General features: G+C 38.5%; 1 protein-coding gene across 2 annotated transcripts in view; it reads left to right on the top strand.

Annotated features, from left to right (window-relative positions):
* The window catches only part of LOC131030387 (uncharacterized), a 155,378-nt gene extending 133,688 nt beyond the window's left edge, over positions 1–21,690 (top strand). The window contains exon 8 of one of the 2 annotated variants that reach the window (XM_057961184.2): positions 21,171–21,690. The gene's annotated coding sequence lies outside the window, so the exon portion shown is untranslated. Of the gene's footprint in view, positions 1–16,131; positions 16,545–21,170 lie in introns of those variants that run through there. The other variant, XM_057961185.2, reaches the window with a different exon arrangement.
* The last annotated feature ends 3,541 nt before the right edge of the window (positions 21,691–25,231 follow it).

A 25,231-nucleotide genomic window follows, 5' to 3' on the forward strand; every position in this document is an offset into this window, starting at 1 on the left:
ATGAATTTTCGAAGGATAGGCCAATGCTGTACGAAAACCCCACCGTGAAGGAGACAAACTTGGGAGAGACTGCCAATCCTCGAAATATCTGGGTAGGCGACGATTGGAGCCCGGTGCTAAAGGCTGCAACATTCAAAATCTTCTTGGAATACAAGGACGTATTTGCGTGGTCCTACAAGGATTTGAAGGGGTTCCCGCCAAAAATGTGTGTCCATCAGATACCATTGGTCCCGGGAGCCCAACCGATACGGAAGAGGCCATACCGAATGAATAAAAACTATTAAAGGAGTTCCACATCAGCATGTCTAGATGCAATGTACCTGACTCATACATCAAGGCACAAACTTCAGGGCACCTACCCTTATCATCTATTGGTCAAGCCAAAGTGTTGTAATTATTTCATTGGCCAAAATTGAGTTTGTTGTAACAAACCCTAATTAGGGTTTTCATTGTAAAATCTTGTCCATTGATCTCAAATTGATCTGAGCCATTGAATTGTATTGAGAGCATTATAAAAGGCTCAAGCTCCTCATTTGTAAAGGGTTAATAGGGAATAGTTAATAGTTAGCGAATAGTAGTAGGAAATAATAGAATAGAAGATACAATAGAAGTTAGAGTAGATTAGGAGAAGGAAGAATTTTTGTTATGACTTGTAAATGAGATACTCTTTTCATTGAAGTTGTGGTGAAATTGGTTATTTCAACAAGCCTCATGGTTCTACTTCTCACTTTGTTTTCATGTTGATTAGATTGATTGAAGGAATTTGTTGAATCCATTCATGTGGAGTCCATTTAGTCCATACCACTAGCCTCTTGCTGATTGTAAGAATGCCTTGTGTGGTCAACTGGAATGATATGAGCTTAACTTTGAATCGTTATACATCCTTTGTTTATGCATTAACTTGAATGGTGAGCAATGTTTGGTGGTATTGATTCGAATATCTTTGAAATGTCCTTAGAAGATTGCACTGAGTTTGTGTCAAATTGTTCGGTTTGATGGTGAGACCTCGCTCAGTAGGATTCCATATGATCATTCACCCATATCCTTACATTCCAAGTCTTAGAATAGACTTTCTCAACCCTTCATCTTTTGCCCTTTTTTCTAATTCGAGCTAGTCTAGGACAAAAAGCATCACCAGATTGTAACATCAAATGATCGAGTTCCAGTGATTCAAGCATTCGACAATTCAACGTAAGTCCCTTTGCGATACCAACAATCACATCAAACAATAGAGCTTATCCACACGTCAAGACCTAACATTTATAAACTTTGGAGTTGTCTCAAGTGATCCTTAAGCCAATCTTCAGCATTTGAGTAACTTTGTTCAAGAGAGGATAAGATACTTTTGGATATTTTATTCTGTGTTCGCATGTGCATAAAAAACACATCAACACAGTTCAAGTTTCAAAGGTTTTGGTGACATTTTCTAGTGCTGGCCATACCATTTTCAGAGACAAAGGGCAGCATATTTATGCTTATATCTCTTGGAGTGAATTTTATATCATTCTGGGTATTGTTGCATTGGAATCCTCCTGGCAGGGCAATAAGAATCCATTGATTTTTTGCAAGTTTTTGACAAAACTGATATTTCCTTACTGGTCACCCCAAGGATAGGGCCAAACATCATTCTTATTGGCACGTGGGAGTTTTCCATGGTATAGTCTCCTTATTGGATGCCAAAAACACCTTCCCATTGGGTGTATGGTTGCAAAGAGGTCATATTGAAAGTTTCCAACAGTTAGTAATACAAAATTGGAGTCTTGGAATTTAACAAACAAATCATCCTTGACTGATTTCAGCACCCAGATTGCTGTGGTATGTTTCCAAGGTTGTTTTGCATGGTTTGGAACCTTTGATAAGGTCGTCGATTTTCATATTTTGGGTCTGAGTTTGCTCAGAAATCAGCCTTTAGCTTTGAAGGGTCACAGGAATCATTTGGATCACTTGATGAATGCATTGGTTCAAGTCAAAAGGGAGTTTCAGTTAAGCTGATGATAATTTTCAGTGATTTGCCTTCCAGGTCTGCTCCATTTTAAACTCAATATGTTTTCAGATTTTTTGTAATATGCAATGTTGAAGAGTTGTGATGTGATTTTGAATAATGCAAATTTACTTATCAAACTTTATTATGTTTTGTGCCTTGAAAATGATCTTGAAAAGAAATGAATGAAAACTGAAAATTACTCTGATCAGCAAATTACATGTTTCTACTTGCAAGTCATCAATCATAAAAGGAGTAAATTTCAGGAAAAAATAGGGTTGCACATTACTTTGGTATCAGAGCACAATTTTAACCTGTCAGCCTGTTGGGTTGAGCTATGTGACCTATGGTTACACATCATTATCACTTGAGAAGGAACAGGTCAAACCCAAACTTGCCAATCCAACCAGCAGAGGACATAGATCCATTTTAAGGGAATCAAATAGTGCCAAAGGTCTTTGCTAATAGTAGTGACAGTTCAACAAAAAACATTCCTAATTTGTCAAATCCACCAAGTGATATGGTAGAAAGAGACAAGGGAGAGTTGGTTTTGTTAGTCCAAACACAAGGATGGAAAGAAGGTTAAATGTTATGATGGACTATCACAATCAATGGGCAAAATTGATTAGAGTATTTCACAACGGGTGCAAAACAATCCATAGAGCAATCAAACACAGTGGGGAAATTAGTTCTACCAATCAACAAGGTAACAACGAGAGACAGACTATAGCAGCAGGACTGAGTTTAGTGCCTAGGTTCCTACATCCCACTTTGATACGTAAAGATGAGGTTTAGATTGCTCATGGTGTTGTTTTTAGTAATCAGATTTAAAGTAAATAACAGAAACTGAAAATGCAACACATTATGGCACAAAACAACACAAGAACAACATAGCAGTACCCTGGGAAAACCTCCCTCTTGGAGGAAAAACCCAGCATCAAAGATCCAGATCAAATCTTTTATTCATAAGCAGATTACATGAACAGTATAGATCAGATTACTTATCTGATTGTGGTATCAACCAGGGCAGATTCACAGAGACTTGGCCCAACTCAAATCAATGTATATGCTGTTGCAGAATATCAATCTTGCTGTCTCAGAAGAGGCAGAATATCGGCGCTACTTGGAGAGGGAAATCGCAGCAGTATGAAGACACCAATTCGCCCAGCAAGATGCCTAACAAGTTCGCTCAACAATCAGATCAGATCGCAGCTGAATGGAGGCTTAGATCTCACCAACTTCGCACAATGATACCCAAGTTCGCTCAAACTAATTATCCTTGTCCTGGATCAGATTCGCTCAAGATGACAACTTGAATGATAGGAGATTTCGCATAAGGCACATGAGAAATTCGCTTAAATGAAAATGATGTGTTTGATGTATGAAATGAATCTTGTTTATAAACAAGATTCATACTCATGATTTATCCAAGTCGGCTGGGCAAGATTGCCGCCCTTTTACATAATTTTGCAATTTGCCTTTTAGCCCCCAATTTGGGGCCTACATAAATTTTACAAGTTATAATGCGTTCAATTTTGGGCCCAGCCCAATAGTACATGTAATCGCTCATGTTATTACAATATGATTAAATTTTAATTGCCACAAGGCAACATTAAAATATAATCCGAACTAGCTATCCATTTCAACACTCCCTCTTAGCTAGAGAGGATTCTATGAATAATCAAGTCACATAGTGGCTACTCCCACGGATGAAACAAATGATACGTTCACCATAGCTACTCCCAGAAGGTGAACAAACTCATCATGGAATTTCTTCCATGATACCCACCATACCTACTCGCAGAGGGTGGGACCACCATGCCTACTCGTAGAGGGTGGAATTTATTCAATGATGCCCACCATACCTACTCGTAGAGGGTGGAAAGAGGACTTTCACCTCAAACTTTTCCCAGAGAAGAATGCATCACCACCATGCCTGCTCGCAGAGGGTGGAACAAGGGCTTTCACCTCAAACTTCTCCCAAAGAAGAATGCATTACCCAAAAGATGTGGCTTCCTCTGAAGCTGAAAGAAACTGGCTCCCTCTGAGCTTGACAAGCTCCCTCTGAAGCTAAAGATGTCAAGCTCCCTCTAAAATTTCCTCCTTTTAGAAAAGGAAGTCTTCATTTGACCTTTGCTCCTCCTGAGATGTCCCTATGCCAACTTCTGCAGAAGAAGCAAGAGGAGTGGACCTGAGTTTGCAATCCCGAGCAAAATGACCATACTTGTCACACTTAAAGCACTGGATGTGAGATAAGTCCTTCTTCCTTTTTGATTTAGGGGCAGGATGTGAATCTTTGTCTCTATCCCACTTCCTTCCTTTGCCTTTAACCATATGCAAAGCAAGGACTTGATTTTCTACATCATAATGATCACACTCAATTCCTCTTGCTATCAACCATGACTCTTCTTTTATGCAATCTGCTCTCAAATGATCGAACTTGGGAAGTTCTGATCTTGCACTAATTCCTTGAATGTAAGAATCCCAAGATGTCGGAAGACCATTGAGAGCAAGCATGGTCAAGTCACTGTCATCAACAACCTTCCCAATGGATGAGAGCTGATCTCTCAAATCAGAAATCCTCATGAAGTATGCTATGACGGATTCACCTTTCATCATCTTGATGTGATGAAGTTGCTGCTTCAAAGCTAGGGCACGACTGGTGTTGTTGATTTTGTACATCTCTTCCAATGTCTTGAACATTTCGCTGGCAGTCTTCAGCTTAGAGATGATAGGTACAATTTGATCCTTCATGGAGTCAACCAGCATTCTCTGAGCTTGAAAATATTTCTTCCTCCATGAAGTCTTTTCCTCTTCTGCCTCAGGTTCAATGGATGATCTCTCCACAAAGTCTGCAAGATCACTACCATTCAATGCAAGCATGATTCAGAATCTCCATGATGTGAAGTTGGATGCACCATCCAATCTATCTTCAACCCTAAGACAGTTCAACATTTGGAATGAAGTGATAAGAGCAAATAGAAAGAGGAGGAACAACTACAATCAATCTGATTACCCCTAATTCGAACCAAGCTCTGATACCATGTTGTTTTTAGTAATCAGATTTAAAGTAAATAACAGAAACTGAAAATGTAACACATTATGGCACAAAACAACACAAGAACAACACAGCAGTACCCTTGGAAAACCTCCCTCTTGGAGGAAAAACCCAGCATCAAAGATCCAGATCAAATCTTTTATTCATAAGCAGATTACATGAACAATATAGATCAGATTACTTATCTGATTGTGGTATCAACCTAGGGCAGATTCATAGAGACTTGGCCCAACTCAAATCAATGTATATGCTGTTGCAGAATATCAATCTTGCTGTCTTAGAAGGGGCAGAATATCGGCGCTACTTGGAGAGGGAGATTGCAGCAGTATGAAGACACCAATTCGCCCAGCAAGATGCCTAACAAGTTCGCTCAATAATCAAATCAGGTCGCAGCTGAATGGAGGCTTAGATCGCTCACCAACTTTGCACAATGATACCCAAGTTCGCTCAAACTGATTATCATTGTCTTGGATCAGATTCGCTCAAGATGACAACTTAAATGATAGGAGATCTAGTTCGCATAAGGCACATGAGAAATTCGCTTAAATGAAAATGATGTGTTTGATGTATGAAATGAATCTTGTTTATATACAAGATTCATACTCATGATTCATCCAAGTCGGCTGGGCAAGATTGCCACCCTTTTACATAATTTTGCGATTTGCCTTATAATGTGTTCAATTTTGGGCCTACATAAATTTTACAAGTTATAATGTGTTCAATTTTGGGCCTAGCCCAATTGTACATGTAATCGCTCATGTTAATACAATATGATTAAATTTTAATTGCCAAAAGGCAACATTAAAATATAATCCGAACTAGCTATCCATTTCAACACATGGGACTCCACTTCCATTGGTGGATGAGTTGAGACATGCTTTTGCAGAGCATGGCACCCTCCTTGAAGTGATCAAACAACATTTGTCATTCAATGAGTTCATGAATCCGAATAAGGGAGGAGAGAGAGTTGATCATAGAGGACCAATAATACATAGAGAGCTACAATAGGGTTTGGACAAGGTTACTCTTGCTCATTTTGATGGTAGTGACAAATGCACAACTAGAGTTCGGGTTTAAAAGTTGGATAACTATTTGGCTCTTCAAGATAATTCCTTGCACAACCTAAGTATACCCTTGATATGCTCTCTAGATTTTGCTTGCCTGACTATAAACCAGCACCGACTCCATTTCTATTTGGGGTCAAACTTGAGGCTAACTTCTCTTCACCTTTGGTGGATGGCACTTTGTATTGACAGCTTGTTGGTAGTCTCATATACTTGACTCACGACAGGCATGGTCTCTCGATTCATGCAGGAGCCCCATGAGTTGCATTGGAAATTAGCTAAGAGGATTCTTCACTACATTCAAGGTACTCACAATTATGTGATTCACTATGTAGTGGGTGTGGATTTTGACTTGGTGGGATACATAGATTCAGATTGGGAAAGTGATTCATAGGATCGTAAGTCTATTGCAGGATGTTGCTTCTCTTTTGGTTCCAGTCGAGTTAGTTGGTCGAGCAAGAAGTAGTCTGCAATTGCTCTTTCATCTACGAAGGTTGAGTATAAAGTAACAATTAATGCTGCTACTGAGGCCATTTGGCTTCAAAACATTCTCACTAAGGTTGGCATTTCCTTTTGGATGCCTACAATCATCTTCTGTGACAACCAGAATGCAATATAGATCTCTCGTAATCAAGTCCATTGTAATGCCCCCTTTCTAGCATATGTAGTATGATGTTGTCATTAGCCTATTTCTCCATGGTTGCATAGGCTAACCAGGACATTTAAGAGATCTTGACGATATTTGGCCTTGAGAGTTTCAGTTTCTGGCAATTTCGAGGTGTTTTGGTGTGGTTTTGGGAGACATACTATTATAGTAAGTTAGTCTGGGTCGGGCGAATTCTTCGATGGCATTTATGTCGGTGGTAATTGTTTAATATCGACTGGAGATTTTAATAATCATTTGATATTATTTATTTAACGATAAAGTTAAGGTATGAAGTTAAATTAAAATATTTAACTTTATTGTTAAGGGGACTAAGGTTTAAAAGGGAAGTTATTAAAAAATTAAACGTTTCCCTTATTTAATTGCACTTGGGCAAAAAGAGATTTAAATTACAAAAGTAAGTGTTTCTATTTATCCCACATTGGTTGGTGAAGTGTGTGGGCTCTTTTGTGAATGTTATAAAAGACTTTTGAGAGTTCATTCCCAACATGCTTGGTTGATGAAATTGCGGAGATATTTTCTCAACGGTTTGTGAGGATGAAATCCCTCATAAGAAACAATCTCTACGCTATTGGAAGACACAGTCTAGAGATTCAGTTAGTTGCCTGCGAACAAGTAAGATCTTTGAGCAAGGTTCAGTTTCATTTTCAGTTTGGATGCAAGTAGCAGATTTATACAAGTCAAGAAGGGATGATTCAGGCTTAGGGAGAGGAATTGAGTTTAGTTGGCATAGAATGTGTATCATTGTGTTTGATAATTTTGGTTACTCGATAGTGTATTAATTAATTGTATTAAGTGGGTTGTCACTCTCGGGTAGTTATGTGTCAGTTGGTTCACGGTTGTGTACCTCTTGGCAACCGCCGGGTCCTTTAAATATGTCGTGTACCGCCAAGGAAGTAGTACGGTATAGTCGGGTCTATTGTAATCCTTGGTCGATCATCTTTGGTCTTCTTCTCTGTAATAATTGCATGTGCGAATAAAAATATATTTTACTGTTGTGTCTGGTATGCATTGACATGTACATTATTATTTCTTGTATTTAATTTACCAGTTGTAGCGGTGTAATATCCCTTGCCCAAACTGACTGATTTTGGCTCAAGGAATATTGTCAAACACTTTGTATGCTGTCTTTCTCTATTCTGATTTTTGTATTTCGGATTGTTTGATACACTTTGAAAGTTGCCAAGAAATTTAAGAAGTTCACCAATGATGTTGACAATACCTCTTACAATGAACTAGTATGCGAGTGCAGTTCTCTTTTGGTATTTTCAATGCATTTACATGAAAATTAGATATGGATTGCATGCCTACAGCCAACTGACATTTCGACAAACAACTGGCATGCAACTATTATGCTGATCATATATGCTATTAAAAGGACATTTCGTCAAACAAATGGTATGCAACATATATCTTCTTTATTGAATTCATTCCTAAGTACAATGCTGCTATGGATTTGCCAAGACTAATTGGCTTACAAAAAGACTACAGCAATGCCAAAACTGATTCTAAGTTATCACTTACAACAGCAAAATTATATGCCTAAGATTTCAATACTAGCTACTAATAGTTGCAAGAGGAACCTGATAATAGTGATGCTCGATGATGGAGATGAAAGTTGCAATCGGAATCAAGCACAAATACTGTAGCGCGGCACTGTTCATGCGCACTGTAGCAGCAAGAACAAACTTGCAATCTGCTCTTAAAACCTTGAATAATTTGTTGATAATCTCTCCCAACAAGAATGATATAACTCCATGTGCCAAAGAAGGATGATTCACAACCAATTATAAATGTTCTCCAACAATAAACTTCAAACCCTTGTAGAAAACTTCACCAATTTGCACAAATGAAAGAACTAAAGTATTCTTTCCCACAACTGCAATAATTCAGGTGTTATTTCACACCTTCAAAATTGCTATCAATAGGAAGTTTTCGTTTCCTATGATCAAAGAAGAAAATTGCGAAAGCCCTAGGCTCCACAATAAAAATCAATCAAAATACTATTCATCAACCGGATGCCGAGAATGAACTCTTGCCTTTCCTTTTATTCTTTCCTTAAGAGAGCTCAAACACCTTCCTGGCCAATGTGGGATAAAAGATTTATCCCCACATTAAATTATTCACTTAACGCACTTTATTATATTAAAGTGACTTTATTATTATAAAGTTACTTTAGAACTTTATAATAATATTAAAATATTAAATAAATCACTTAAGTCACTTAAACTTTAATATCTCTTGATGTACTTGTCTGATTGCTAAACCGTCTGAGCCAGGAGTCGACTCTCCCTGTTCTCCATGTGATTGGATGCCTGTCTAAAAATAGAAACCCTGAATAGTGACTTACTATAAATAGTAAGTATGTGGAACTGAGTCTAGAAATAGCTGCAAAGGCCCAATCAAGGTCGACACTGCCAATAAGCTCTGCTCAGGTGTCTTTCTATTAATAGGAACCCTGACTCTCCCAAAATAGTAACTTACTATAAATATTAAGTGTGCCAATCTGAGTCAAAAAACCTGTGCAAAGGCCAAAACCTGAATCCAGCTGAAGAGTAATGTCTCTAATCACCAAGTAACTGCCACACGAGGCCCTCTATCAATAATTATTAGCCTACGAGGGCCAAATGATAGGCTAATTCTTACAAACTCTGATGCTCGCAAAATGGGGACATTACAAGCGGTAAACATTTTGGCATCATTGCCTTAAAAGAAGTTGGGTCAGTCTTGAGTGATTCATGCCTGTCGAACCCAATAATAGTGAGAAGAGGCCACAGGGTGGTCAAGACCAAGCGATTAGGTGATCCACCGACCCTCAACAAGAGGAAGTCACAAGGACGAGTCAAAGCCCATAAGTACTAAGAGTGTTGGGACGCTGGAGGTGGACGTGTAGAGGTCGCGTGCGTGGCTGAGAGTGCAAGGAAAGCACCGGAACGTAGTGGTCAAAACAATCCACCCAGGTCCGGCACACCTGGAAGTACTCGGAGTGTTGGGGACGCTGAAGGTTGACGTGTAGAGTACGCCTGCGTGGATGAGACTGTCGGGAAAGCATCGAAACGTAGCGGTCGAAACAATCCACCCAGGTCTGGCACCCAAGGCGGATACACATGGTACCTTTCGAGTGAAAACAATGGTGAACACCCAGGGGAAGCAAAAACTATCGAAGTTCACGGGGGATGGATCAAAGGACCCCATACAACATTGCAAAACATGTATAACCATTTGGGAGGCAAATGGCCAAGATGACCGGGATTACTGGTTGAAGGCGTTTCCAGCCACCCTTCGGGGGATGGCAATTGATTGGTATACAGACCTCAATGCCCAATACAAAACAAGATGGAATAATCTGAAGAAGGCCTTCGAGGAGGAATTCAAACTCCTGAGGGATGATAATGAGATCATGGCTGAAATCTATAATACCAAGCAAGGGAAAAATGAAGTGTATGCGCTTACAATTGTAGGCTCAAAGAACTATTGAACAAGATGGACAACTAGCCAGTCGACGGGTTGAAGAAGAGGTGGTTTACGGAGGGATTGATACCCTCATTGCGCAAGAAGATGAAAGTAGTGCTTATGTCCTCGTACGTCAATGCATACAATCGGGCGATGGACATCGAGAGTGAAAACAAAACCTCCTCCCGAGATAAGAGGAAGACCTACGACGATGAGAGCCCTGAAGGTAGCAGTGACGAAGAATCCAAAACCATACAAGCCCTTCGACGAGACATGTTGAGAATGATGAAAGAATTGAAGGCTGAGAAAGGAACCAATAGAGAAGGTAATGAACTATGGTGTATTGAGTGCAAAAGTGAGGGGCACACAAAAAGTAATTGTCCTAGAAATATGTTTTGTGAAATTTGCCAAGTGCTGGGGCATTCAATCAAGGAGTGCCTGTACAATTTGAAGATGAGAAGTACACAAGTACTCTTCACACGGTGAGAATCCAACCCATCAAAATCACAGAATGTATCGCCAAGCGGTTCTGAAAATCCAGGAGGGCGAAACCAAATACAGTACGACCCTAGAGGACGTCCTATCATACAGTGTCGACAATGTAGTGAATGGGGACACTTTGCCAGAGATTGCCAGAACAAGAAAGACGATGTACAATTATTGTGCAAATGGTGTGAACCAGGTGACCATGAAGACACCAACTGTCCAAAGCAGGAAGGGGTAAATATGTTGGACATCAAAGAGCCAGACGAGGAGATACTCGCAATCACAAGGTTACAAAGCAAAAAAGCAGTGTACCCCGATCCCCGTACGGAGAAGGAAAGACTCCAAGAGGCAAAGGCGGATGTTGAACAGGTGATGGCGGAGGAGCGAAGGGCCTTACATGATGCTGCCAGTACTCCACCATGGTCAGAGTTTGAGAAAACTATCATAAAACAAATGTTGCAAGCTACCGTACCAGTACGAGTATCTGACCTTCTGCAGACTATGCCACAATTGAAAATGGCCCTCACAAATGTAGTTGGTGACAATATCATTGGCCAGGAATGCCACAAGCCGGCGGCAAAATCGCTTGGCACATTTGCCATGGACCAGCCAGTGGCAAAACCATCTAGCACATTGGCCGCGGACCCCATGTTGCTCACTATGAGTATTGGTTGAGAACCAGTTGTAGTAGAAATGGAGATCATGGAACGAAAGCTGACCAATACCATCGTGGACGACGGCTCTAGAGTAAATGTATTGCCGAAAGAAACATGGAGGGGTCTGGGCAAACCAACTCTCTAGCCACCAACATTCCAACCTGTAGGTGCCAACCAACATGGTATCAAACCCTTGGGAACACTTATGGCACAAATAGTTGTTATCGACACCCAACATTTCTTCCTCGACTTCATCGTTATTCCATTGGAGAAAAAGGCCTATGATGCCCTACTTGGAAGAGGTTGGTTGATCATGGCGAAGGCAAATCATAACTGGAAGAAAAACACACTCTCCATCGAGAGTGAAGGGCATAAATATGTGATTGACTTGAGGAACCAAGCGATGAGTGAAGAACTGGCATCCTTTGACTCAGAGTTTGAGGGTGGAGAGTTAGGCATGAATGAAGGGAGGAAAGATATGGAACCCAACGACGAAGGGCTGCTCGAATTGGAAGATTGCTTTGACGATGAGACAAGCTCCCCCAACAAACTCTTTCACTGGCAGATGGAGGAATATGAGGTCTTCCACCCGGGCTGTAATATGTTGGAAATTAGGGAGATCGAAGAGGTTGGCGAAGGTATGGGAGAAGTCCCTACGACCGAGGGAGTGGTAGGGGATAATGTCCCTATGGCCGAGGGAGTGGTACCACAAGTCACCACTACGACTGAGGGAGTGGTACGTCAAATTACTCCTGTGGCCGAGGGAGTGGTACGACAGATAGCTGAGGGAGTGGTACATCATGTCACCACTACAGCCAAGGGAGTAGTACACCCTGAAGGAGGTTGTTGTAACAGAAGTAGAGAGTGGTATGAGACATCCCCACGACCCAGGAGGAGGTTGTCGTGACAGAAGAAGAGGAACCGCCCAAAGGTCGAAGGGGAAGTTCAGACACGGCAGAAAGAATTACCGACACCTAGTAGAGTTATAGCCAAGGTCAAATTTGCAGCCGCAAAGTTGTCCCCTTCTGCCCACAAAATCACTTAGACTGGCGATGCGTCTCGGAAAAGCCACTCCCGTGGGCATACTATTTTAGAAGGTGCCTAAAGGACCTACGCAGACAACGCAAGTACATGTGCAAAAAGTGGCCCTGGCAATTGAAGGGGTGGTACAGAAGGAAACACCTACGGCCGAAGGTGTGGTACGTGGAAAGACCCCTACGGATGGCAGGGTGGTACGGGTGGAACTCCTATGGTCGAAGGCATGGTACATGAGAAAACACCTACGACCGAAGGTATGGTACATGAGGAAACACCTATGGCCAAAGGTATGGTATGTGAGAAAACACCTACGGCCAAAGGTATGGTACATGGAGAGACACCTACGACCGAAAGTATGGTACGTGGAGAGACACCTACGACCAAAAGTATGGTACGTGAGGAAACACCTACGGAAAGTATGGTACATGGAGAGACACCTACAGCCGAAAGTATGGTATTTGGAGAGACACCTACGGATAGAAGGGTGGTACGGGAGAAAACACCTACGGTTGAAGGCATGGTATGCGGACCGACACCTATGGATGGCAGGAGGAAACCCCTATGGCTGGAGGGGTGGTACAGGAGCCAACCAGGCTAGATACTCCCATGGAAAAGGTGGCCCGTTTGGCCCGTTTTGTTGTAGTCGTCTGGAAGATGACTCAGTGTTTGGGGGGGATGATGTAGTCGGCATAGAATGCGTATCATTATGTTTGATAATTTTGGTTACTCGACAGTATATTAATTAATTGTATTAAGTGGGTTGTCACTCTTGGGTAGTTATGTGTCGGTTGGTTGACGGTTGTGTACCTCTTGGCAACCGCCAGGTCCTTTAAATATGTCGCGTACTGCCAAGGAAGTAGTACGGTATAGTCGGGTCTATTGTAATCCTTGGCCGACCATCTTTGGTCTTCTTCTCTGTAATAATTGCATGTGCAAATAAAGATATATTTTACTGTCGTGTCTGGTATGCATTGCCATGTACATTATTATTTCCTGTATTTAATTTACCAGTTGTAGCGGTAAACACTGAGACATTTGATTGGTGGGATGGAATTACCTTTCTGGGCCATACCTGTCAAAGAGAAGCGTTGGGTTTTGTGGACAAATTTGGCTAGGATTGGGTGGTGAAATACTTCCATTTGTGGCGTCTCAGACCTGCACACTCATCAACACTCCTATTGCATGTTGGGACTCATTTTTGGAGTGGCGTGTGGATTTTTGAAGAATTCTTCATGGCTGGTCACTGGAACAGCAATTTGTCAAAGTCAAAACCTCTTTCTGGGTATGTTTTCTTTAGATAATAGGGCATATTTAATGTATTGGGTTGTTGCTATTTTGAGGAAAAAATCAATATTGAAATCTAAATAAAAATCTTGATTTTTCAGCATGTTGCATTGTAATTTGCAAGTTCATTTCAGTTAATGAAAAGTCTTCATTTTCAGTAATTAGTTGCAAGTCATTTCTATTTTCAAAGCATTGCAAAATACTAAAAAACAGCAAAAACACATTTCTAAATCACAAAAGACAAACAAGGTAAAACAGGGCAGAGTGTTACATCCATCATTAGAGGACCAAACACATTGAGACCCACATGCACTACATTCGGGAGCTTATTCATGAGCAGATCATTGATCTCAAATATTGTCCGACATCATATCAGATTGTAGACATCTTCACTGAGAACGGGGTCCTTTATTTGTGAGCTTTGCTGGGGATGCAGCAAGTGTCCACTTTGGGGAGGGGGCAGGGCTTCTTAGTCCAATTTTATCTCTCTATCTTGGTGGGGTGTTCTGTCTCTATCTTTATTTATTTTTTTGGTGGGCGCGGGGAGCTGGGGGGAGGAGGGGGGAGAGGGCAGAAGGGCTTCTTTTCTATTGTCTTGGGGGGAATTCTTTGTACATGGGTACCTAACATGGCCTCATTTGTTGGTACCTATCATCTTTTCACCCACCTAAGTTGCACTCAAGGGAGGGTGTTATTGTAAGTTTTTATTTAATTCCTAGGTTTTCCCTACACGTTAAATTAAGCTAACTTAGGATTAATAATGTGAGTATTAGTGTGAGTGGTGCAAGGTTGACGTCAGCATCTTCCATAAGAGTTACACTTGCCTATTTTAGGCTATTGAGGTGGACTCTTCCCATTGGTCATATTTGCCACCTCTCCCCTCTCTCATTTTCTATATATGTTGAACTCCTAGCTAGGTTTGGCATCGTATTGCATTGTAATTTTGCAGCTATTTTCTCTTGCTTTCTCCTAATGCTATTTTGCTTCTTTAACATTTACAATTCTCTCTTGGAGGCTAACTATGTGTTGTTATATTGTTCTTGTATCGTTTGCATTCACAGTTTTATTTATATTCATTTGCACTAGGTATTCTAGGTTATTCATCTTTTCAGATTCTAACAAAGGTTGATTTCAGTTCTCCAAGTTCAAAGGAACGAGCAAGGTTGTCAAGTTGTCCTTTGGATAGAGTGAGGACAATATTGTTGGCAAATAGAAGAATGTCAATAACCATCTCATATAAAAGAAAAAATAAAAGTTGATTTAGTTATGTTGTGCTTACATTTGTGTATTTTCACCTTCTAACAAAGGCCTGAACCATCTGATTGTCAAATTGAAATTGTTGATAGTCACAAAACCAAACAAGTATTCTCTAGAAGTCAATCAGTTTGAAACTCCATTTTTAATGCTTAATGTGAGTTATGGAACTCTTCTATGGAAAACTTATGAAGTTGAGGGTACCATATTAAGGCGTCATTAACAAAATTTTGTGTGTACAATTAATGTACCATTTGGGAAATTGAATGTACAATCTCTGTATATAGAATTGATGTATGCTATTGGGTTGCCATTGTCATCAAATATAATGCCGGGTGCTGTGAATCCTAATTATTTTAATCTATTTCCCTGGCATCAATGCTTCTTTTTGAAAAGTTCCTACAATAGAAGAATCACAATAACCATCTCATATAAAAGAAAAAAATTAAAATTGATTTAGTTATGTTGTCCTTACTTCTGTGTATTTTCATCCTCTAACGAAGGCCTGAATCATCTGATGTCAAATTTTTAATAGTTACAAAATCACACAGGTATTCCCTGGAAGTCCATCAATTTGAAACTCCATTTTGAGTGCTTAATGTGAGTCATGGAATTCTGGTATGGAAAATCTAGGAAGTCGAGGTACCATATTAAGGCATCATTGGCAAAAGTTTTGTGTGTACAATCAATGTGCCATTTGGGTATTTGAATGTACAATCTCTGTATATAGAATTGATGTATGCTATTAGGTTGCCATTGTCATCAAATATAATGCCGGGGGCTGTGAATCCTTATCATTTTAATTGATATCTTTGGTGTCAATGCTTCCTATAATAGGATCTTGAATCCATTGTCTAGATTGGGAGCAACCTTGAATTGTTGGGGGAAGGTATATGATCTGAACACCTATATAGCTGTACTATTTACTGCTACTGTTATGCATATTGCTCAGCTGTTGGAATATATGATCAGTGTTTGGTTTTGACACTTACGATTTAGTCCATGAATGTCATTGTTGTCTGCCATCAAGAGGTTTGTGGATTGGTTGCCTGATGCTACCACAATTGAATTTTTCTGTTGTGGAGAAGGTTATTCATTAGTGGTTACATTGATAACCTTAGTGACGTTTTGATTTTGAGCTACACTCATAATGGTATGTTTTTTGTTGGCATTTTCTGCTCTGTTTTGTACAGGTTTGGGTGCATGTTGGAAGGGTTTGGTCATAGACAAGTTCACTTTTATATGTAGGGGAAGCTTATTTAGTTGATCTACGTAAGTCATTGATGTAATAGAGACAATTGTTTCCAAAATCACAATTAAGCATTGTCTTAGAATAGAATTTCTAGATCTATTTTCTCAATTATTAAAGCATCAATAAAAAACAAATTTGTCTGACTTTGCTGCCAACACAGTCATGGCTATAAATGTGTTTTGGGACACTTTATCATTTATAAAGCAAATAAAGCAAGATAGATTGTAAATGACGGCATTCTTACATATGTAATGGTAATGCAAGTTTTGAAGACAATAGGAGACGTTTTTCAAACTACTCTTAAATTTTGTTGACGGATATTATCTTTTTATGATCCTCAAATGATTGACACTACTCATGCATGTACATTATGTATGGCTTTTATTTCTTAAGAACATTGTTGTCATCAGCGTTTGCTGTGGTACCTGTTGGAGCTCAAAATCATTGGTTGGTTGAACCCTAAGAATATGCCAGATTCTATGTTCAGGCTCAACGTATGACTTTGGCCAACGAACGGAATCAACCACAAGGATTGTAATTCCCTATGCTTTAGGCTCTGCAAGACCTAGGCGGGTGCACCTTCCGATTAAGCAGATTTAATCTTCCTTTAATCTATCTTCTATCTCTATCTCAGAATGGCATGAACTTCTAGAATAGATTAATTTAACTCCTAGCCCTACTCCTATCTCCTACTTGCATAGAACCGAAATTAAAATAATATGATGGTTTAATTGATGATGGATTGGAAATGACCAGTGCCTTATCCTGGGTTACAGAGTCATAATGATTCTCTTGTTCCTTCAATTTCACAATTCTAACTGCTCAGCACTATTCCCATATAGCCTTACAGAAACAGGAAGCATGTGTTTATGCTTTGCATAAACTGGCAAGTAAGTAAATCACCAAATCGAATCTCAACCTTATCCTCCTTGATCACATTATCCGTCTGAGAGACTCTAACTCTTCTTTGAAGAGGCTCAATCAGACTGAATACACGGAAGCACCTTATGCTTTGATAAATTAGATGTATCCTTGATACCCCAATTTATATGATAAAGAAAAAGTAAAACTTGGAGACGATGCTGATGATATCTTTTAATCAAATTAATGAACAGTTGAAGACATTCTTAGAACAAAATAAATTCTGCACATCTTCTTGTTGAAACCCTAAAAATATAAAACAGTCTTATGAAATATATTACGATGTTTTTGTATGATCATATTCTGTTATTTCTTCCTCTTTCTCGGTCCTGATTTCCCTTTTATAAATCAAGTGAGCATTTCAGACCGTTACAAGAAGTTATTTCAATTTTACATCTCGTAATCTTTAATTTGTAGTTTTGTGAGTCATAGTTCATAATCAAGTATTTTGTAATATATTAATCTTGATGATGATTATCATTCCTCCTTTGTCTATAGTTTCACGTTTGTACCTTTACATTCACTCATATGACATTTTATGTAAGAAACTTTTCACCATTGAATATGATTCACCATAATACATTCCCTTGGTGAAATTATTTTTACCTAGATGAAAATGAATTCTCCAATTGTACCGTGAGTATGCTCAGAAATAAAATTCCCTTTAACCCTACCTTATTCTTATGGTTGAAACAAACCCACCGCGAAGTATAAACTTCATCTGTTTTTACTTGCAACCGTATCTTTGATTTTCTTTAAAAACAATGTTCATGTTCGATGTTGGCATTCGCTCTTGTTGAATTATCTCAAATGATTCGATCATTTCCATTTTAGCCTCATAGACATCATTCTTTCCATAGTATGCTTCCTTTTATTTTATTTTTTCACATAAAAATCGTATTCTCTTTTTACCATTTTATGAAAAATATATAATCAACTTAAATTCCTCACAAAACCACTTAGGTTTCATCCTTATCAAATCCCCAATATGAAACCCTAATATAATACTTATAATTTTCAAAATTACTGTTGCATCTTGAAGTATTTATTTCCCTTTTTGCTCTCTTTATTTGTCAGCCAATTTTCCAACTTTGCATAGATCTCCTGCATCTTTTGTGGTTCCTTTCTTCAATCAATTTTCCTACTATTTGAATTCCATACACCTGCCCATTTTCTGCATAGATTTTCAGAGAAGAATACAACTTGCAACGTTTTTAGGGTCCAAAAGGTAGTTTTGGAAATACTCAGCCTGTATTGACATATGATCTTCAAGTACCAATAAAACGTATCCATATAATCACCGCAGGTCTAATGGGCATATTTGCGGGCAAGTTTCTAAAGTATTACCTTTTATTGACAGATTCATTTTGTGCAGATTTTGTGATAACTGTATCCATGTCGTGTCTACATGTTTTGCATATATGTTTCCCAAGGCTGTTGCAACTGTAACATATAGTAGTATGTTCTGCTGAGTGTTCATATTTTATTCCAAGGCTTCCAGTTTTCACAGGCATGGAGAGACGGTGGCAAGGTTGTGGAATATGGCTTTTATATATTTGAAGATTTCTTAAAGTTTTCTCAAAAAGTTCATTTCATGCATTAGCCTGCAGCAATCACTAAACCACATTCTTTCGATGCATTTTTCAAACAGTTCATGTGCTGTTTCCATGCTTCAACTTTCCGTATCCATCTATAATTGCAACGATAACATCTGACAAAAACCATTTTCATTATTGTTTTGATGGATTTCCACATCATTTGCTGAGTTCGGCTTTACACTTGCCAATCACGTTTCTTTGAGGCTGTGTTCAAACAGTTCACGTGCCTTGTCTTATGCTCCTATACTCCACAAGGTAGAACCAAAACTGCAAAATTTGACAAAGTTTGTTTATGCCTTGATGGAAGTCAATATGCTGTTTCAAGAAACTCTCATTTTTGGCATGGGCTGGAGGTTGCGAATGTGGGTTATGGAGTTTGGCCTTTCAAATTAATTGCATCTGTTTAAAATTTCTATTGTATTTTCAACAACTTGACTTTGTGCAAACCGTTCATAGGCTGGGGCGATGCTGGTAAGGTTGTGGAAATTGGCTTTACACCCGCCAATACCATTTGCTTAAATATCACTAAGGCCTCTTCAACAAGACTATTTTGAATATATCCTGCAATTATGGTGTCTCATGAATCCATACCTCCTTGATGCGTTATTGAATATGCCCTACTGGCTTTCCCATTCCACATATGTATCTACCAGAGCAGTTGCAACAGTAACATTTGAGAGTTCCTTTTATCTGTGATGGATGTCCGTATTTGTTTCAAAGCTTCCATATTTCATATTCATCTTCCAAGGAGGTTGTGGTGACAATATTTGACAAAATCCTCTATTATCATTGTTCCAAAACTGCTGTTTCAGCACTGGCAAGAAAAGATGGTGGCAACGGCTGTGGATTTTGGTTTTACACCAACTGATTTCATTCGCTTGAAAGTTTCTATTTCCTTTTCAACAAATTCGCACTCTGCATATTCTGGACGCTCATAGACAGTTCCAAAGATGCCAATTTGTCACGGGTTGGAAGTTATTGATGTAGGCTGCGAAACTTGCCTTTATACCCCACCAATCTGCTGAAAGTTCCTAAAGCCTTTCAACAACTCGAATTTGCATTCTACGAGATAACATCTCTGTGAGACTCCCATCAGCTCGCACGTTTTTATGTGGTTACACATTTTGCGGATAAGTTTATCATGGTATTCGCAATCAAAAATCCACCTCCCATTATCCTTTGGTGGATATCTATAATCTGTTCGAAGGGCTCCCATCGTGGCACGGGCATGGAGGATACTTGGCCAAAGTTGGTGGATTTGGCTTTTACAACTGTGAATTATAATTTGCTTGAAAATTTTGAAAGATTTTAATCATCACACCGAATTCTTGCTTCATTATCTGAAGTTTCCAACCCTAAATTAGATAAGGGCAACTCTCAGCCTTTTTGTTGTGACAATGGATTTCGATGAAACATTCAAACAGTATTTTCGAACATCATGATGTTGGTGAAAATGGGCTCCTTACTCCATGGTACTCACCTCCCATAGGGTTGGCATTACATCATTGGTGGGATTTTCTCCTTTCCCGATCTTGAAACTTTATTGCACGAGGGCATGCGGGACCTGCCACTTTATGAGCTAAACACATTTCATTAAATACCATCAAATGTATTTATTTATAAAATAAGTCTTCCTCGGCTGGGTGAAAGTAAACATTAGGCCCCACACTAGCATGTGTATGCATTAATAAAGCTAGTTTCTGTAAACATCATTTTAGAAAATGATTGAATAATATCAGTTCTTATTTTATCAACCAATGACCTTCCTTAGCAATGATTGATCTTCTTTTGTCTAAAATATGACTTCATTCTTCACAATTCCTTTTAACACCATATGCTGGGCTCTACCCTTGTGGGAGCCGCATTTGCCCCACATATAGTGTGGAAATTTAAAATATTAAACTCATGAATTAATGGTGGATACAATTTTAGGGTTATTGATTTTTCTTATTTAGGAAACTCTAAATTTGCAAAAATTTAGGGTTCCAACAGTACCTGTGCCTGACATTAGCGTAATTGTCTTTGCTGCGGTATCATGTATGCCCATTAGCATCTTTATTTGATTACTCTGGCATAAATGCTGCCCATCCTGACTTCTTTCTCTTGGTCTTTCCTTGATATTTTTGTTAACTAGTTTACTAAGCCATGGAAGTTTGATAAACTCGATGCTGTTTGGTTGTCTCATTAAGCTGTCAGCGGTCAGGTTTTCATATCTTAAGAGACAAAAAGTTTGTGGAGTGAGAATTTCAGGAGGTGTGGGAATTGTATTATTTTGTATCGAACATCTGATTTATGTTCATTTAGAGAGGATCTAAGGTGTTTTCATAGCTTATCTTATCCTATCAATTTTTCTTGTTTCTTTGGTAGATTAAGAATCTTCACTGCCTTTTTTCCATCCAGTAAAATTCGGGTCTTCTTTTTGCCGAATACTCTTCATGGTGAAACTTAATGTTTTATGCAGATAAATGTAGTCTGAAGCAGGCATTCCTTTTTTCATGTTGGTGGAAACCAAATTGTAATTTTGATCGTACTTGAAACTATTATTGGAAGAGCTATGAAGTCATGCAGATTGTTTGGTTCAAAAGGATGCGTCAAAATGCATACAGTACCCAGCCTTCTGCCTCAAGGGACTTATTAAGATTGTTCATTATCACCGTGCTTTCAAGAGCTTAGAATGATACAAATCCCACTTACACAAAACTAAAATGGTTTTTTTGGGTTAAAATTTTTATTACTAGAAGGGGGGATTTTTTTTCTTAATTTTGTTGCTAATAAAGAAAATGAATATCACTCCATTCTCTACATTCACAATGGGAGAAAGGAAAATGGTCTTGGCAAATCAGATGTCAGACAATGTCTTTTCATTATCAGAGGGTGGGAATTTTATTGATTAGAATGTTACACGTGAAATGTATGTTTTTAGTCCATGTCAAGTATTTATTTGAATTATATTATTTAAACTTCTACTTGAAACTCCTCAATGCTAATATTCTTGGAAATACAAAAGATAGATCTTGAATGTGGACTGCAAATAGCGGTTTTGTTAGTTTAAAAGAACTTTAATTATTCCAAGTTTAAAAGAAATCAAAACACATGCAGGAGGTATAGTGCTAGCAAACGTTTGACAGTGTGCAACTGTGCACCCTTTAGGTCGGTAGGTAAGCATTGCATCAGATTATATTTTGATCTGTATATTGCCCAACATATTTTAAGTGTGAATATACTGAAGAACATCATGAATTCATGCTGCGATATGATTTCATTTTTTTTTAAAAGGTTTGTTATTTAACAGTTTATTTTTTTATAGATTATGCCATTAAATTATTTTCTAGAAAATGAGCCACATTATATAAGAAAAGAAAATTTACCTATTCAAGTTCCAGCAAACCCCCATCTAGTTGATTGCCCCCAAGAACTATTGTACAAGAAACCATTGTTCCATGGGGACACATCTCCCCCTCCCAAAACCCAAGTGTTCAGGACGGGCACCAAGGAGATGTCTTCCACGCATCCCTCCATCGCCACTACCATTTCATGATGTTTTCCTTGGAGGGGATGTTTCCAAGATCTCCCACAAATGGGACATCTGGGGGACTCCCACACAACCTTCAAACTCATCTGAAATTCACAGGCATTCCCCACAAAAAGAGTGCTCGAGTCTTTTTTTTTAAATTAACAAAAAAAGATTATTTCTAGTGCTTGCAGCCCTAAACCTAATGGCTAATGAGCCCCACCCACAGTCCCAATGCCTCACAAAAACTTAGAGATTTAAGCCTCATTCCAAATCAGAAAAAAGTTAACTGACTGAAGCTGAAAGCTGGAAGTAGAGGCAACAAGCCAAGAGAAAGAAGTTTACAAGAGAGCATCAGGAGACGGAAAGTGAGATCAGCAAAAATTCTCAAAAGAGTGAAAGCATTCTTTACATTCAACGTATTATTGAGTCTCAATTCAATCATTTCTGATTTTTTTCACCACTCATTTCATTCTTAAATATTAATTCTTAATTTTAAAATCTTTTTTGATTTGTAGCTGTATTTTCAATTTAAAAATTACAAGCCAAATTAGGATTTCATCTTGGGCATTCTCTACTTTTGTGCTTCGTATGACCTGAAGTTAGAAAAACAAAGTGAAATTCTTGTTGAGCCGATAGGCTCTTTGTATGGGGTTTTTTTACCCGGAAAAGTGTCAGTATCTCGGTAAATTCCTGCCGGTCACATTTTTCGGCCACCTTTTTTTTTTGGTGAGCAACTTGTGTTGCGTTGGTGTACTGCGGAGGCAGAGGAAACCCATTGCTGTCAAATCCTTCGTGTCAATGGGCTTATGCAGCCCGGTTTGGGCCCACACCCCACCTCTCTCTCTCTCACCGCATTTAATAAATTTTTAATTATATTTTTTAAAATTTTTAATATATTTTTTCTATATTATTTTTTAAATATATATTTTTTTAACTGTATTTATACTTATTTTTATTATTTAATGTATTCTATTTATATTGTAATTTTTTATTTTTTTAATATATCTTAAATTTTATATATTTATTTATATTTTACTTAATAAATTTTTCAAAAATTAGTTTAATAATTTTATTTTTAATTTTTTAATTTTTCATATATTTTTATATAAATGTACAATATTTATATTATATTTTTTATTTTTCAATATATCTTTATAGTTAATATTTATGTTGAAATATTGAAGAAATATTGAATATTAATTTTAAATTTAAATTATTAACATTTTGGTTGTCATTTTATTGTCATTTATTTTAATATTAAATATATATTTAATTTTAATTTAAAAAATAGAATTAAATATAAAATATTAAACATGATGTTAATTTAAAATGTAAAATTTAATAAACTATATTAAACTTTAATATACTTTAAAGTTTAACATCATAATATAATTTAAAGTTTTTTTTTTTTTATATTAGAAATCAAGAGTTCAAATAGGAGACGAAAAGTTTATACAAAATTAGAGGGCAGAGGGCCGGGCCTCAGCCGCCAAACTGGTAAACCAAGGAGAGAGCTATATACAGTTATCTGCTAATCATATCAAAAATTTAAAAAAAAGGGATGCAGCAGAGTCGAGCACTACTGGAGAACCTCATCTTGGTCCTCCAACCAAGTGGTCCAGCCTTGAACTCCTTCCATCCAAACCACCTTCTTTCTGGCTAGGATCTGGGAGCACATCTCTATCCTGTTGAAGGGAGGGGGCCTGCTGTCCTAGAGATCCTTTATCAGCTTTTTTACTACCTTGTCAAAGGAGGTTTGATTCTGTGCAATCCTAGCCCACTCGTACCCATCTTGCATCTCATAGACAAACATGGTAGCTCTGCCATCTTTGAGAAATCGCAGGAGCTTGTTTCTCTTGATATTCATCAAGAAACAGACCTGCATAGCAATTTTGTAATGTGTGAGTTTTTTAAAAAACCCAATACGTTCCCTTGTAATACCTTGGAACTTCTCCTCATTCCTAAGTTTCCAAATAAACTAAAGAATGTAAGAAGATAGAATTTGCCAAACAAGGTTAGTATCCTTCCTCAGTCCTTGAATAAAACCAGTAACTATATCAAGAGTGTAAACATATTTTGTAATAGATATTTCAAACAACAGCCAAATTTCTCTAGCAAACGGGCAGTCAAAGAAGATGTGGCGCGCGGTCTCAGACTTTCTGCAGACAGAACAAAGATCATAAGCAGTCGATTTATTCCTTACAGGTAGTCTGTCCAATATAAGCAGCCATCTGAAGCATTTGATCTTAGGGGGGATGGGGGACCGCCAGAGCTTCTCAAAGGTTTTCTGCCAAGTTTGGGGGGTATGGTTAGTATACCACAAAGTGTTGATATATTCGATCACCGAGGTGTCACTATTGAGCAGGGTATAGATAGACTTGGCTTTGATCTTGGGGAGGGCAGAGCCATTTTTCCAAAGGAATGTAAGGTACCTATGGGCGTCAACTTGGGTGTTCCTAGGGAGATTAAGGGGAGTGCAAGCATTTTTTATCATGTTGTAGGTCTTCTTATGCGAAGCAGGGAGATCATATTTAGTGCTAAGAGTCTCCCAGCTGATAAGGTCATCATGTTCTAAAATGTCCATAATATACTCGATTCCTTTACTATTCCAGTGCTTAGCAGAACAACCTTGGGTCAAAGCCAGGGGTTTGGAGTTATGAAGAAGGTTCCACCATATTGACCTTTCACCGTGGAGGGTATTGTCACAGTTGAAGCTTGAGTTGTTGATAAGACCACGCACATGCTCCCAAGCTTTCCAGATGGATTTAAACACCCAGGTGCCTTGGACAGACACAGGGAAACCGCCTACAATTAGATCACTGAACGGGAGGGCTTTCCAGGTTTTGGTAGTTTTGGGAACACCATTTTGTATGTTGTTTCTGATGAGGATTTTCCAAGGTTCTTGACCTTCTAGTGAGTGAAAAATCCATTTGGCTACGAGGGAGATACCTTGCATCCTAAGATCCTTGAGGCCCAACCCACCAAGTTTTTTGTCTAAGTGGCACCAG

Source organism: Cryptomeria japonica, chromosome 7 (assembly GCF_030272615.1).
Source record: "Cryptomeria japonica chromosome 7, Sugi_1.0, whole genome shotgun sequence".
NCBI classification, from domain to species: domain Eukaryota; kingdom Viridiplantae; phylum Streptophyta; class Pinopsida; order Cupressales; family Cupressaceae; genus Cryptomeria; species Cryptomeria japonica.